Source organism: Sus scrofa, chromosome 16 (genome assembly GCF_054392235.1).
Source record: "Sus scrofa isolate SSC_HxYL_T2T_F1_AM1 chromosome 16, Sscrofa_HxYL_maternal_Yorkshire_Landrace_v2.0, whole genome shotgun sequence".
NCBI lineage: Eukaryota > Metazoa > Chordata > Mammalia > Artiodactyla > Suidae > Sus > Sus scrofa.
The window spans coordinates 63,141,849-63,154,938 of record NC_139398.1 but is presented as its reverse complement, the minus strand read 5'-3'; the positions used below and the strand labels follow the sequence as shown (position 1 = coordinate 63,154,938).

Sequence of the window (13,090 nt, the reverse complement as noted above, 5' to 3'; positions counted from 1 at the left end):
CGAGCCGCGTCTGCAACCTACACCACAGCTCACGGCAACGCCGGATCGTTAACCCACTGAGCAAGGGCAGGGACCGAACCCGCAACCTCATGGTTCCTAGTCGGATTCGTTAACCACTGCGCCACGACGGGAACTCCCTGTTTCTAATATAATTTTTACACATGGTATATATTCAACCAATGGCTTTTCCCTTCTTTTATTCACTTGCTATTTGGGGGTTCATTTTCTGTTAAATATGTAAGGAAAACCTTTTTTTTTTTTTCCTTTTAAGGCTGCACCTGAGGCATATGAAAGTTCCTGGGCCAGGGGTCAAATCAGAGCTTCAGCTGCCCGCCTACACCACAGCCACAGCCACACCGGGTCCTAGCCACATCTGCAATCTACACTGCAGCTTTCGGCAATGCTGTATCCTTAACCCACCGAGCGAGGCCAGGAATCAAACCCATGTCCTCACAGACACTGTGTTGGGTTCTTAACCCACTGAGCCACAACAGCAACTCCAGGAAAACCTTTGTGATGAGGAAGAGATTCAGATATATCAGGAGGTACTATCGTTACGCTCTCAAATGCCATCTTCCGGTCGCTGTTACCAAGGGTCTGTAGTGGATCCGGACCAAGGTTGAAGCCGACTGGATCGGGAAGGGACCCTGGATGGAGCCTCACGGATTCACCTGGGGTTGAAGAGGAAGCAGAGTGCGGCCTTCTGTTTAGGGGCCTCTTGGCCTTCCGCATGCTCTTCGCGGAGCTCTGTCCCTCTGATTCTTTGTGGGGGTCCCTCTTTTGGGGCAGGAATCTTAAGAGTGGAAGTGGATTACCGCCCCTCCCTCACGAAGCCACAAGTATGTATTTTTAAAGTTGTTTTTCTTTAAAAAAGTGAATACACTAATGTAGAGCTTCTTAAGCATCAGTCGTTGGCCATAACTAGGCAAAATATTATTTTTATTTAGTACTTTAACTTAATATTTAAATTAAGTTAAATGTTAAAATATTTAATATTAAACTATCAAAATATAAATTTAAAATATTAAGTTAAATATAAAGTACTTATTAAAGTTAAGTAGTATTAAATACTTCATATTTTTTAGCATTTTAACTTAATATTTGATTCTTTTATATTTTTTAACTTGAAAACTTTTTTCAGCCATCAATCAAAGCAGTCACATCCAAGACATCATGGGCTTCTTCAATGCACAGGTGACTGTCAGGCCTAATGCTTCCTCTTGAACAGCAACTCTTTTTTTTTTTTTGCCCAAACCCATGGCATGCAGAAGTTCCCTGGCCAGGGATCAAACCCATGCCACCTGAGCACCTGAGCCACTGCAGTGACAACGCTGGATATGTAACCCGCTGGGCCACACGGGAACTCCTGATTCTTCTTAAAGATGAGGGACATTGGAGAGCACTCCTAGCATGATGAGTTCATGCAAAAGAAGAAAAAAGATACAGTCTTCCTAAGCAACGGAAAACATGGGAGATACTTTGTTGTGTGGCTCCATTATTTCTACATGTAGATTTTACATAATTGAGATCACAGAACATATATTTTTTCCACTTAGTATAAAATTGTAAGCATTTTCCCATGTCATCAAATACTCTTCAAATTTAATCTTGGTGGCTGAGCTTCCTGTGGTGGCCCAGGGGGTCTTGCAGGTTCACAGACCCTTCTTTGGAGGGGTCTCCATCTCCCGGAGGCCCAGGGGAGGGGTAGGCTCTGAGGTGGACACACCTTGCAGCCGGGGGGTCAGAGACTTGTACAGCTCAGGGTTTGCTCTTCACTGGGCTGTTTGTGGCTGGTCTTCGTGGTCGTCTGAGGGAGAGGGAGCACAGTGACTCCCTTCTGCAGTGACTGTACGGAGGCCTGTGTGACAAAGTGACATGAGACTCCAAACTAAAATAGCATTGCTCAGGAGTTCCCCTCAGGGTGCAGCAGAAATGAATCCGACTAGGAACCATGAGGTTGTGGGTTCGATCCCTGGCCTTACTCAGTGGGTTAAGGATCGGGCGTTGCCACGAGCTGTGGTGTAGGTCGCAGACGTGGCTCAGATCCTGCGTTGCTATGGCCGTGGGGTAGGCCGGCAGCTGTAGCTCCAATTCGACCCCTAGCCTGGGAACCTCCATATGCCGCGAGTGCAGCCCTAAAAAGCAAAAAATTAAAAATTAAAAATAAAATAAAATAAAATAATATTGTTCCTAATTCGTTGGGTTCTCCAGTCAGCAGGGGTCTTGTTCACTGCCTCCCCTGGATTGTGCCGAGATGACAAATGCTTCCATTCCCCATTCCTGCTGGTTTGCTCTGGACTCTTCCTCTTCCCTCTTCCTGGATAGACAGAGTGGTAATGATGCTCCCACCGGGGATCAAATGTCCTTTTTTTTTCCCATTTTTTCTTTTTGCTTGTTAGGGCCACACTTGAGGCATATGGAAATTCCCGGGCTAGGGGCTGAATCGGAGCTGCAGGTGCCAGCCTACCTCACAGCCACAGCAACGCCAGATCTAATCGGAGTCTGTGACCCACACTGCAGGTCACCACAACGCCGGATCCTTAACCCACTGAGCGAGGCCAGGGATTGAATCGAATCCACGTCCTCACGGATACTAGTCAGGTTCATAACCCGCTGAGCCACAGTGGGAACACTAGTAGGATCGAATTTCTTGGGTGCTCCCCCAGGACGTATTTCTGAGGTCCAGCCCCCACCATTGCTTCTGAGCCCCACTGTGGCCTCACCTGATCAGCGTCCATCCACAGCGGTCCAGCCCGAGTCAACTCCAGGGCCGCCGGGCTCTGTCTGCAGTGGCGTCTGAGCGAGGGACCACCTCCTGACAGGCAGAAGGGATGAGTGTCCAGGGCCCTTCAGAAGCAGGGACAATAGGACGAATCACAGAGTGTGTGAGGACAGATGTGACTAGCTGGGGATGGCGTGTCCGTCAAGCAGAGTATCAGGGAGCGCACTGGACAGGGCAGGGAGGGGCCTGAGCTCTTTGCACCATCTCCAGCAGCCCTAATGAAATGTGCTGTTTGAACAGGATGGCTAATGACGGCAAGCCCACCAGCTTCTCCCAGATGACTGGTTGTCTCCGCAGGAGCTGTGCCTACATTGTTGGGAACCTCAGTGGTAACCACGCAGTGCTGCCGGTGTGTCCGATCTGAGTGCAAGAGTCTGGGGATGGTGGACACACACCAGACTGTGCCCAGGACCTGAAGGTGGGAGGAACATGGGAGAGGCCCTGACCTCCCAGACTGGAGGACCAGAAGGACACCAGTGATGATAATAATACCCAGAAGATAAAAAAAGCGAACAAACAAACAACCTAGATGATTCCACGTTTATCATCACGTCTCAATTAAGACTGGGAGACCAGGTTCACACTGCTGCAGCTCAGAATTCTCATGGTGTTTCCAGAAAAACCATCCTTCCTAGGCAGAGTGGTGATTAGAGGTGTTTTCATCAGGGCTCTGTCCTCCAGTTGCTCCCCACTCCCCTGCTTTGTGCTGGCTTTCTCTCAGCCCGGGCCACCCAGGGGCAGTGGGCTGCCGAAGGGGGCAGCCCCCGCAGCTGCTCCCTCCAAATTCTCTGGGATTCCAGGCCGGGCGCTGGGTGATTACACTGCTGTTATCTGGGATTAGCTATTTTCGCTCCCTGTATTTATATCATGGAAGCTGCAGCGTGATGCTGCCAGATGCCAACATAGGCAAACTGTGCCTTCCTTTTGGACCCACCTGCTGTTCTGCTCACACCCGGCAAGGTGGCAGTTGGTGGGGCCAGACCTGCCAAGCCCTCTGCCCCCTCCCCTTCCCCAAACGGCCAGAGACATCAACTGAGACGCACAGAGGGGCTGAGCTCAGGGGTCACTGGCAAAGGCTGGACCCAGGCTCGGGAGAGGCGGGGGCAGGAGGGCCCGGGGGGCTGGCAGCGTTCCCTGCAGAAGACGCCTGTCCTGTCACTGTCCTAATCCCCTGAAGTCTCCGAGTCTAGGAAGCCGCTTGCCTGCCCCCCACCCCTGTTCCACTCCCACCCATGAGCCCTTCCCTACTTGCATGTAGGGTGTGCTGAAGAGCCCTCGTTTTAGGCTGCCTGGAAAAGCGCCAAGTGCCCTCGAGTCCAAAACATAAGTGCAGAAGGATTAAAAAGCCCTGCTCGGTTTAGCCTGGGTCCCTCTTTGTTTCTGCCCCACTTTCCGCCCCTTTCGCCTTGGAGGAGGTGGGGAGATCCTGGCTGAGCAGCTCTTCTTTCAGGAAAGGGAGAGCTTTTTCAAAAGTATGTTCTCTATCACTAGGATTGGACTAGGTGACTTTGCAAGCGACTTAAAAGTGCAGTCGGTCATTTAGCAAGTGAGACGTGCTCACAGCCCAGCCAGGTGCGTGCCGAGGGGGCGTCTTCCAACGCCGGGGCAGGTTGCTTGCCCACTCGCGCCCTCTGCTGGGTGAGAGGGGACAGTGCTGGGCCGTGGCTGCCCACCTTGGGCGCTTTCAGAGCAGGAAGGAAGAGGCTCCCGATAAAGCCTGGTGGAATTCTGCACTCCTGGGATTTACCAGGAAAACAGTACATGCAGAGTGGCCCCCCGAATGCCTCTTGTGGGGCTCTGCCTCTGTCTGTGTTTCTCTGCCGAGGCCCGTCCCTTAGGGTGGGGATCTCAAGGGTGGCAGTGAATTATCTTTCCCAGGTATGTATTAAAACATTGAAAAAAATTAGTACCCTACTGTAGAGTTTCCTAAACCTTATTGTTTGCTATAACCAGGGAAGATACATCCTGTATAAATAAAGGTATAAAAATAAATATATACCTATTAAGTAAATATTTATTGAAATAATATTTTGATTGAAATGGACCTACTTTTTTTAGCTTGAAAACTTATTATTATTATTATTTTTTGTCTTTTTGCCATTTTCTTGGGCTGCTCTCGAGGCATATGAAGGTTCCCAGGCTAGAGGTCTAATCGGAGCCGTAGCCACCGGCCTACGCCAGAGCCACAGCAACATGGGATCCGAGCCGCGTCTGAGACCTACACCACAGCTCACGGCAACGCCGGATCCTTAACCCACTGAGCAAAGCCAGGGATCGAACCCGCAACCTCATGGTTCCTAGTCAGATTCGTTAACCACTGCACCACGACGGGAACTCCTCATTGTTTATTTATTTATTCGGCCTTGCCTGTGGGAAATTCTGGGGCCAGGAATCAAACCTGCTATACAAAGCCCCTCTCTGCCTCTGATGCACCTTAATCTGGAATGGTGATTTTCCAGCTTAGCTATATGGGGACGAGAGATGATCAGGGGAACAGGCTGAAAAGAAGCAAAAGAGAACGTAGCATCAAGGCCTGGGGCCAAGGAATTCCAAGCAGAGGAAAGGAAAACGCATTTTGGCCCTTACTCTAACCCTGCCAGTTCACAGGCACTCTTACGTGGGAAGGTGCCCAGATACTTCGGAATTAACCTCTGCAAGGAGGTGGGGGGTATGTCTATCCCTCCCCTGCTCTAGCCCCTCCCTTCCTATAGAGAAGAATTACAAGCTCATTGTTGTCATTTTGAAAACAGAGAAGCAATAGAAAAAATAATTTTGCCAATTATGCCCCAAAGCATGGCTAATATTTAGGTATGGAGCTCTCCCTTCATTTTCTGTCTTCCTTCCTTCCTTTCTTTCTTTCTTTTTCTTTTCTTTTTTTTTTTTTTTTTTTTGGCTTTTTAGAGCTGCACTCTCAGCATATGGGAGTTCCCAGGCTAGGGGTTGAATCCGAGCTGCAGCTGCCAGCCACAGCCACAGCCATAGCCATGCCAGGTCCAAGTCGCATCTGCGACCTACACCACAGCTCCTGGCAACGCTGGATCCTTAATCCACTGAGCAAGGCCAGGGGTCAAACCTGCAACCTCATGGTTCCTGGTTAACCAATGAGCCACGACGGGAAGTCCATTTTTTTTCTTTTTTGCAGTATTTTTATTTTTAATTTTCTTTGAATATCTGACGAGTCATGCCCCACTCCTAAAAACCTCTCCATATAATTTCATACATGGTCAAACCTATCAGGGAATTCCATCAACTCAGTATTTCTTGCAGCCTTCCCCTTAAGCATTCTGCACAGCCGTTGGTTGTCCTGGGGTTTCCTTTCCCTCCTTCTCGGGATGTGTTTGCCTTTTTGGGAGTGTGTTAGTTCCTTTTCCTCTCATCCTTTGCCTCCCCCCCTTTTCTTCTTTTTCTTTCTTTTTCTTTCTTTCTTTCTTTCTTTCTTTCTTTCTTTCTTTCTTTCTTTCTTTCTTTCTTTCTTTCTTTCTTTCTTTCTTTCTTTGTCTCTCTCTCTCTTTCTTTCTTTTCCAGCCAAACTCATGGCACATGGAAGTTTCCAGGCCAGGGATTGAATCTGAGCCACAACCTTGACCTTGCCACAGCTGCAGCAACACCAGATCCTTAACCCACTATGCTGCAGGGGGAACACCCCCCTGTTTTCCTGAAGAATAGCCTTCAATAGTTTTCTCATAAAGTGTGTACAAGAGGTGAGTTCTTCAGATCGTTCATGCTTAAAATGTCTTAATTTCAATCTTTTCATGTACAGTTTGGCTGCATAGAGAGGCTGACATTCGTATTTCCTAAGATTTGGAAGTCACCATTTTTCTCTAGCTGTTGAGAAGTTGGCTGCAATTTCACTTCTTGAGCCTTTTGTATGTGGCTTGGTTTTTTCCTCTGTGTGTCCCGTCAGCATCTTTTCTTTATCCTTGCTGTTCTGCAGTTTCAGAATAATGTTCCTTGGTCTAGTAGTTTTCTCATTTATTGTGCTAGAAACTTTGAGGGCTTATAAAATCTGGAGACTTATATCCTATAATTTTTGTGAAATTTTCCTTATTGTTTTATGATCATTTAATTTCACTATTTTATCTGCTCTTATTTTCTGGAACGTCTGTTACTTGGATTTTCGTTTTAGGCTCCCCGAATTGATTCTCTAATTTCTTTTTAATCTTTTCTCACCTCTTGCTATCTCTTTGACTTTTTATTGGAGGAGTATATTTCAGGGGACATACAACTGAATTTTCTAATCCTTTTAATTGAAAGGTTTATTTACTTCAGCAAATTAAACAAAAAATCCCTAATCTAAGAAATGTCTTGTTCTTTGGCTTCTCTTCCTTGTGGTATGTATGCAGCTCTTGCTTCATGGGAGCAATATCTTTCTTCTCTTCTCATATAGAGCATATTAAATTATAATTATGTGACGTTGTCTTCTGAGTCCCGCGTCATCTCTGCTCTGAGTTTCTTTATTATCTTCGTATGTTTTGGTCTCTGTCTTTCACCGTTGAGCTGTTCTTCAAGATCCTGGTGAACCTTGTCTCTCGGTTCACATTTAAATCAGAAGTTGGAGTTCTGTTGTGGCTCAGTGGTAACAGACCTGCCTCGTATCCATGAGGACATGGGTTCGATCCCTGGCCTTGTTAATAGGTTAAGGATCTGGCATTGCTGTGAGCTGCAGAGGGAGTGGGAGGGACTGGGAATCTGGGGTTAGTACCCGTGGACTAGTGGATGCAGAATGGATAAGCAAAGAGGTCCTACTGTCTAGCATAGGAAACTGTATCCAATCTCTTGGGATAGAACAAGACAGAGGATAAGATGAGAAAAATAATATATGTGTGTGTGTGTGTGTGTGTGTGTGTGTGTGTGTGTGTGTGTGACTGGGTCCCTTTGCTGTACAGCAGAGATTGACACAACACTATAAATCAACTACACTTCAATAAAAAAAAAATTTTTTTAAAGTACAGCATGTGTGGGAGTTCCCTGGTGGTCCAGTGGTTAGGATTCAGTGCTTTCACAGCTGCAGCCCGGGTTTAATCCCTGGGCTGGGAACTGAAATCGCACATTAAGCCGCTGCATGCAGCAGCCAAAAATAAATAAAATAAAATAAGGTACAGTATGTAGATCAGATTCATTTAATCAGTCCTTTCAACAGATACTGATGGGTCTCCTACTCTATCTGGGCACTGTGCTAGGACCTGGGGAATTGAGATAATAAAAGAGAACCATCCCTCCCCTCAAGGAACTCACATGCTAGGGAGACATCTAGATAAGCGCCCGGACAATGGCAATGCAGTGGCGAGTCTCAGATGGTAAGGGCAGAGGATGAGGGCATAGACGGAGAAGCTCTTAGCCCAGATTTGGGATCAAGCTTTAACTTCCCAGAACACCTTCACACATTCAAGAGAATTCTCATCAGCGATGAGGCAGCAGCCATAGGTCGTGTCCTTCCTCCTGCCCAGTGACATGTTCCTTTGGTGTGGAGATGGCTCCCTGCGCGGCCCCGGCTCCCAGTCACCTCTGAGAGCTAAAGATGCTTAAAACAGCGGAAATTGGCACAGCACTGTAAATCAGCTATACTTAAAAAAAAAAAAAGATACTTAAAATGCCGACTCTGCTTCTGTGGGAAGCTGGTCCAAAGCCTGCTTCTCCCCTGGATGCTGTGTGGACCGAGATGAATGCTGGCAGAGCGGAGCTCCAGGCCCATGTGCTAAGTGGCTCTGTGGACAGAAAGGTGTTTTGCACCCAGCTCTGCTTGTCCGTTTAGCCCCAGTGCCAGCGTGTGATGGAAGAGGAGGGTTACGGCACAGAAGCCCCTAGAACAGAAGTCGGGACAAAGGCCTCACTCTGGAGACGCCTCAGCTGTCAGCGAGAAGGAGTTGGGAGTTGAAGCTAAGAAATCGGCCAGAGTCATGAACTGAGATTCATCACGTCATCGCAAAGTGCTCCAAACACAACTGTCCTTTTTCTTTTCAATAGTGTGTCTTTTCTCCTTGTGTCCTGTCAGCGTGAGATGCAAGGGCACCACTTTTGCATTCATATTAGCCGGGGTCGGGGAAGTGGCAGGGCCCAGCTGGACGCCCGCATCCGGTTCTGGGTTTCAGGGGACAGGGATGCTGAGGGGTGAGGGGCCCTGGAGGGAGCACAGTGGGGAGGGCTCCGGAGGGCCCCAGGGGGTTGGGGTGGGGGTGGGCTCCTCCTCCGCTCAGAAGCACCGCTGGCTTTATTCAGTCTCTCTTCCAGGGCAGAAATAGACCTGGGGGAGGAGGTGAGCCAGACGTAGCCCAGTATATTAGGAAGACATTTCTAATCATGAATGTCTTAAAGAACAAGACCTCGTGAGCAAGGATGGCTTCTTAGTGGGTTTTTTTTTTTTTTTTCCCTTTTCTTTTTACAGCCACACCTACAGCATATGGAAGTCCCTGAGCTAGGGGTTGACTTGGAGCTGCAGCTGTGACCTATGCTGGATCCTTAACCCCCTGAGCTAGGCCAGGGATCAAACCCCCATCCTCATGGAGACAACGTGGGATCCTTAACCCAATGAGCCACAACGGGAATTCCTCCTTTTGTGATTTAAGGGGAAATTGGGAGTTATCGTAAGGACAACAGACCAGGTCGCCTTGGTCCTTCCGAATCTTAACTCTGTCACCCCAGTACTAGTTAAATAACAACTATTGCCTATTGAGCTTTACATGGATGAACTTAGTTAATTTTCACGACCACCTTCTGAGGTAGACGTTATTACTGTTACTGGCCCATTTTATAGATGAAGAGCCTGAGGCGTAGAGAAATTGCAGGGAAGTTTTTGTCCTTTCCTCCATCTAAGCAGCCTTATTATCTTGTGCCGGTTGAAAGCTTGGGCTCCAGTGAACTTGGAATCTGGAGTCTGTCACACTTCCCCAGCTAAGGGACTTCGGGAATGTTCCTTCCAATCCCAGGTGTCTCATCTGTGAAACAGACAATGACAGTGTTTCCTCCGTGAGTAGCCAAGTGTACGGATGTTCGCTAAAATCCAGCCCACCCCAAATTGTGTCTCATGAAAAATCCTTTGTTCTTTGCAGATTGGCCGATGCTGATTTCACGGGCTCTGCTCACCTGAGTTCTGGGGAAATGTGGTTTGAATGGAGCTTTCTTCTTCTTTTTTCTTAAATGGCCACACCCACAGTGTATGGACGTTCCAAGGCCAGAGACTGAATCCGAGCCACAGCTGTGACCTATGCCTCAGCTGCGGCAATGCTGGATTCTTTAACCCACTGTGCCAGGTGCAATTGAACCAGTGCCCCTACAGTGATCTGAGCCACTGAAATCGAATTCTTAACCCATGACACCACAGCGGGAACTCCCGAATGGAACCCTTTGATGCTGGAGATGTCCCACACAGGTGGGCACTGGAGCGTTCATGCCAGCAAGCTATGTGCTCTCACCTGCTGGTGCTAAGAGGCAGGAAAACGAGAGTGACGGAACAGGGGACAAGCACAGGGCAGAGACCAGGACCCATGAGCATCTTCGGAGGATGCTCCTCGCCCTCCCGCTAACCAAATGCTTTGCTTGAATCCTACCCAGGAGCAAAAGGGCCCAGACCTGCTGGACACAGGTGTCATTCCTGTCATCATAAGGATAAAGACAAGGGTCCTTGGTGAAGCTGCCTCCCCCCCCCCCCCCCGCCAGTCCTTCGGCCAAGCCCAGGTCCTGCACCCCATGGGGCCTTCCTGCTCCCCTTCCTCTCTGGGCAGTTCTGACTGTGTGTGTGAAGCACAGATTCGGGAAGTGAGAAAAACCTGGGTTCAAATCCCAGTTTGGCCATGAACAAGCCAGGCAACTTCAGGCAAACAGCTGCTCGCAGCCTCCATTTACTCTCCAGAAAGTAAATTCCACTGTCTTACAAGGTTGGTGAATGCATTAGACGGGGTGCTCTGCAGGAAGTGCCCAGTGTGATGCTTGGCACCTACACGAGGGAAATAAATTTACTTAAAAAGAGGCAAATCATAATTGAGATGAACTGGGTCCGCCCAAATTTGGGATTATTATGATGGAATAGTACTTCCTTCCGTTTTTTTCTCCTTGCATTGAAATCCTGCTTTCCATAGTAAAGAGAGAGAAACTAACGAATGTACACATTTTTCTTTTCTTTTCTTTTTCTGTCTTTTGTCTTTTTAGGGCCGCACCTGTGGCATATGGAAGTTCCCAGGCTAGGAGTCCAATTGGAGCTACAGCTGTGGCCTACACCACAGCCACAGCCATGCCAGATCCGAGCTGCGTCTGCAACCTCCACCACAGCTCATGGCAACGCCGGATCCTTAATCCACTGAGCGAGGCCAGGGATCGAACCTGCAACCTCATGGTTCCTCAGATTTGTTTCCACTGCGCCACGACGGGAACTCCTCTTTTCTTTTCTTTTTTTTAAGAGTCATACCTGCAGCACATGGAGGGTCCCAGGCTCCGCCACAGCCACAGCCACACAGGATCTGAGCCTCGTCTGTGACCTACACCACAGCTCATGTAATACCAGATCCTTAACCCACTGCGAGAGGCCAGAGATCGAACCCCCATTCTCATGGATACTAGTTAGATTCGTTACCGGTGAGCCACAAAGGAAACTCTATATTCTTATTTTCTGCTGTGTTTGATCGACTCCTGGGGCAGTGCCTACTGCTCCTTCCAGCAGAACAGTTTCTTAGACATTCTCTAGAGACCGTGTGTATCTCTTTTTTTTTCAGCGAAGACAGCAGATGATTTGTTGAACACAGGTTATGTTCACCCACGATTGAGAGCAGAGCTTTTCCAGGAAGTCACAGACCAGGGCAAAGAGCCAAAAGGGACCCTTTTGATACGAGCAAAGTGTGTCTCAAAGTGGTCAAGGCGATCAGGATGGCGAAAGATTTTCTAGATCCACTGAGACAAAGGGGTATGCATCCAACAAACTGTGCCAGCACCCCTGGTCTCTGGGCTTTCCTTGTTTCTGCTCCTGCGGCTTCCATGGATGTACAAGTTGACTTTCTTCTTTCTTTTCTTTCTTTTTTTAATCTTTTTAGGGCCATACCTGCAGCATATGGATGTTCCCAGGCTGGGGGTAGCATCGGAGCTCTAGCTGCTGGCCTACGCCACAGCCACAGGAACACTGGATCCTTAACCCACTGAGTGAGGCCAGGGATCGAACCCCTATCCTCATGGACACGAGTTGGGTGCATGAGCCACAATGGGAACTCCTAGCATGTCTTTTCTTTGTCCCTAGAATTGCTCTCTGGGTGTTATGAGCAGTCTGCTTCTGTTAGTCTGTGATTTTGGTGATGGAGGCTGGAGAATGGGGCAGGGGGAGCTCCTGGGCAGGTCGAAACCCGAAGCTCAACGTTGCTTTCCAGTGAGAAGACACAGGAACTGCGGGGTTGGGCGTGGGGGCCCTGGCGGGTGGGTGGAGGGTGGGCAGAGCTAGGGTAGGGGTTTAGGTTTCGGATGTCAGGTTGAGAGGGGAGCACTGACCCCTCCAGGGTTGAGGAGACACTGATCTGGTTAAGAGAGGGGGACTCTCTGGATTTAGTTTTCATCCCATTCAGTTTTACGGCTGATTTTTCTTTCTAGGAGAAGGAGGCGATAATAATCACGGTAACGAGGGGGATGAGCCTTCATCAACCGCTTTTATGTGCCAGTCTCTTTGTTTGGTGGGTTGGGTTCACCCACGCTCACGTCTACAACAATGCTTTAAATAAGGGCTCTTTGACAAGGGAGAAAATTGAGGCTCAGAGAGGTCACGTCGTTAGAATCCCCCAGCCGTCAGAGGCAGGAGCCACGTTCGAAGTCAAGTCAGTGGGCTTCCAGGACAGCGTGGCCCCGAGCCCAGGTTGGATTGACACGTCCCCAGGTCATACTTGCTGCTTTCACAACGCCACAGCCCCTGCCACTCCCCAGAGTTCGTCTTCGGAGGGCACGCCGGGATGCGGCATCTTCAGGGGGACTTACTGGCCGGGACCGGAGTACCAAGCACCAAGCCCTCCGTACCCAGTGGACCTGTCCTGGTTCCTCAAGGCAGTGTCAGGAAATGAGATGGTGCTGGCCCCTGTGTAGCTCTGGTGCTGGGCCCTGTGGTCCAGGGCTGAGCCTACCATCCTGCCCTGGAGGAGGGAACTGTACAGGGGAGCCCTGCCTGCCGGGCCTCCTTGGTGGGGGGTGGGGGGAGAGGAGAGAGTGGGGGGAGGGGGTGTGGGGAAGGGGGTGTGGGTGCTCAGCAACCAGGGCCAGCAGCAAGCCTTAACCTGCCCTCTCCCTCCTTATTGATTGGATTAAAAACCAAGGAAATGTCAAAAACAAAAAGGAAACAAGTAAACCCAA

The 13,090-nt window shown here is 49.1% G+C and overlaps 1 long non-coding RNA gene across 2 annotated transcripts in view; it reads left to right on the top strand.

Annotated features, from left to right (window-relative positions):
* LOC110257268 (uncharacterized) overlaps positions 1 to 4,808 on the top strand; it is a 29,340-nt gene extending 24,532 nt beyond the window's left edge. For both annotated transcript variants that reach the window (XR_014831597.1, XR_002339662.2), the window contains exon 4: positions 3,023 to 4,808. This is a non-coding gene — a long non-coding RNA (uncharacterized LOC110257268). The remainder of the gene's footprint in view (positions 1 to 3,022) is intronic.
* The last annotated feature ends 8,282 nt before the right edge of the window (positions 4,809 to 13,090 follow it).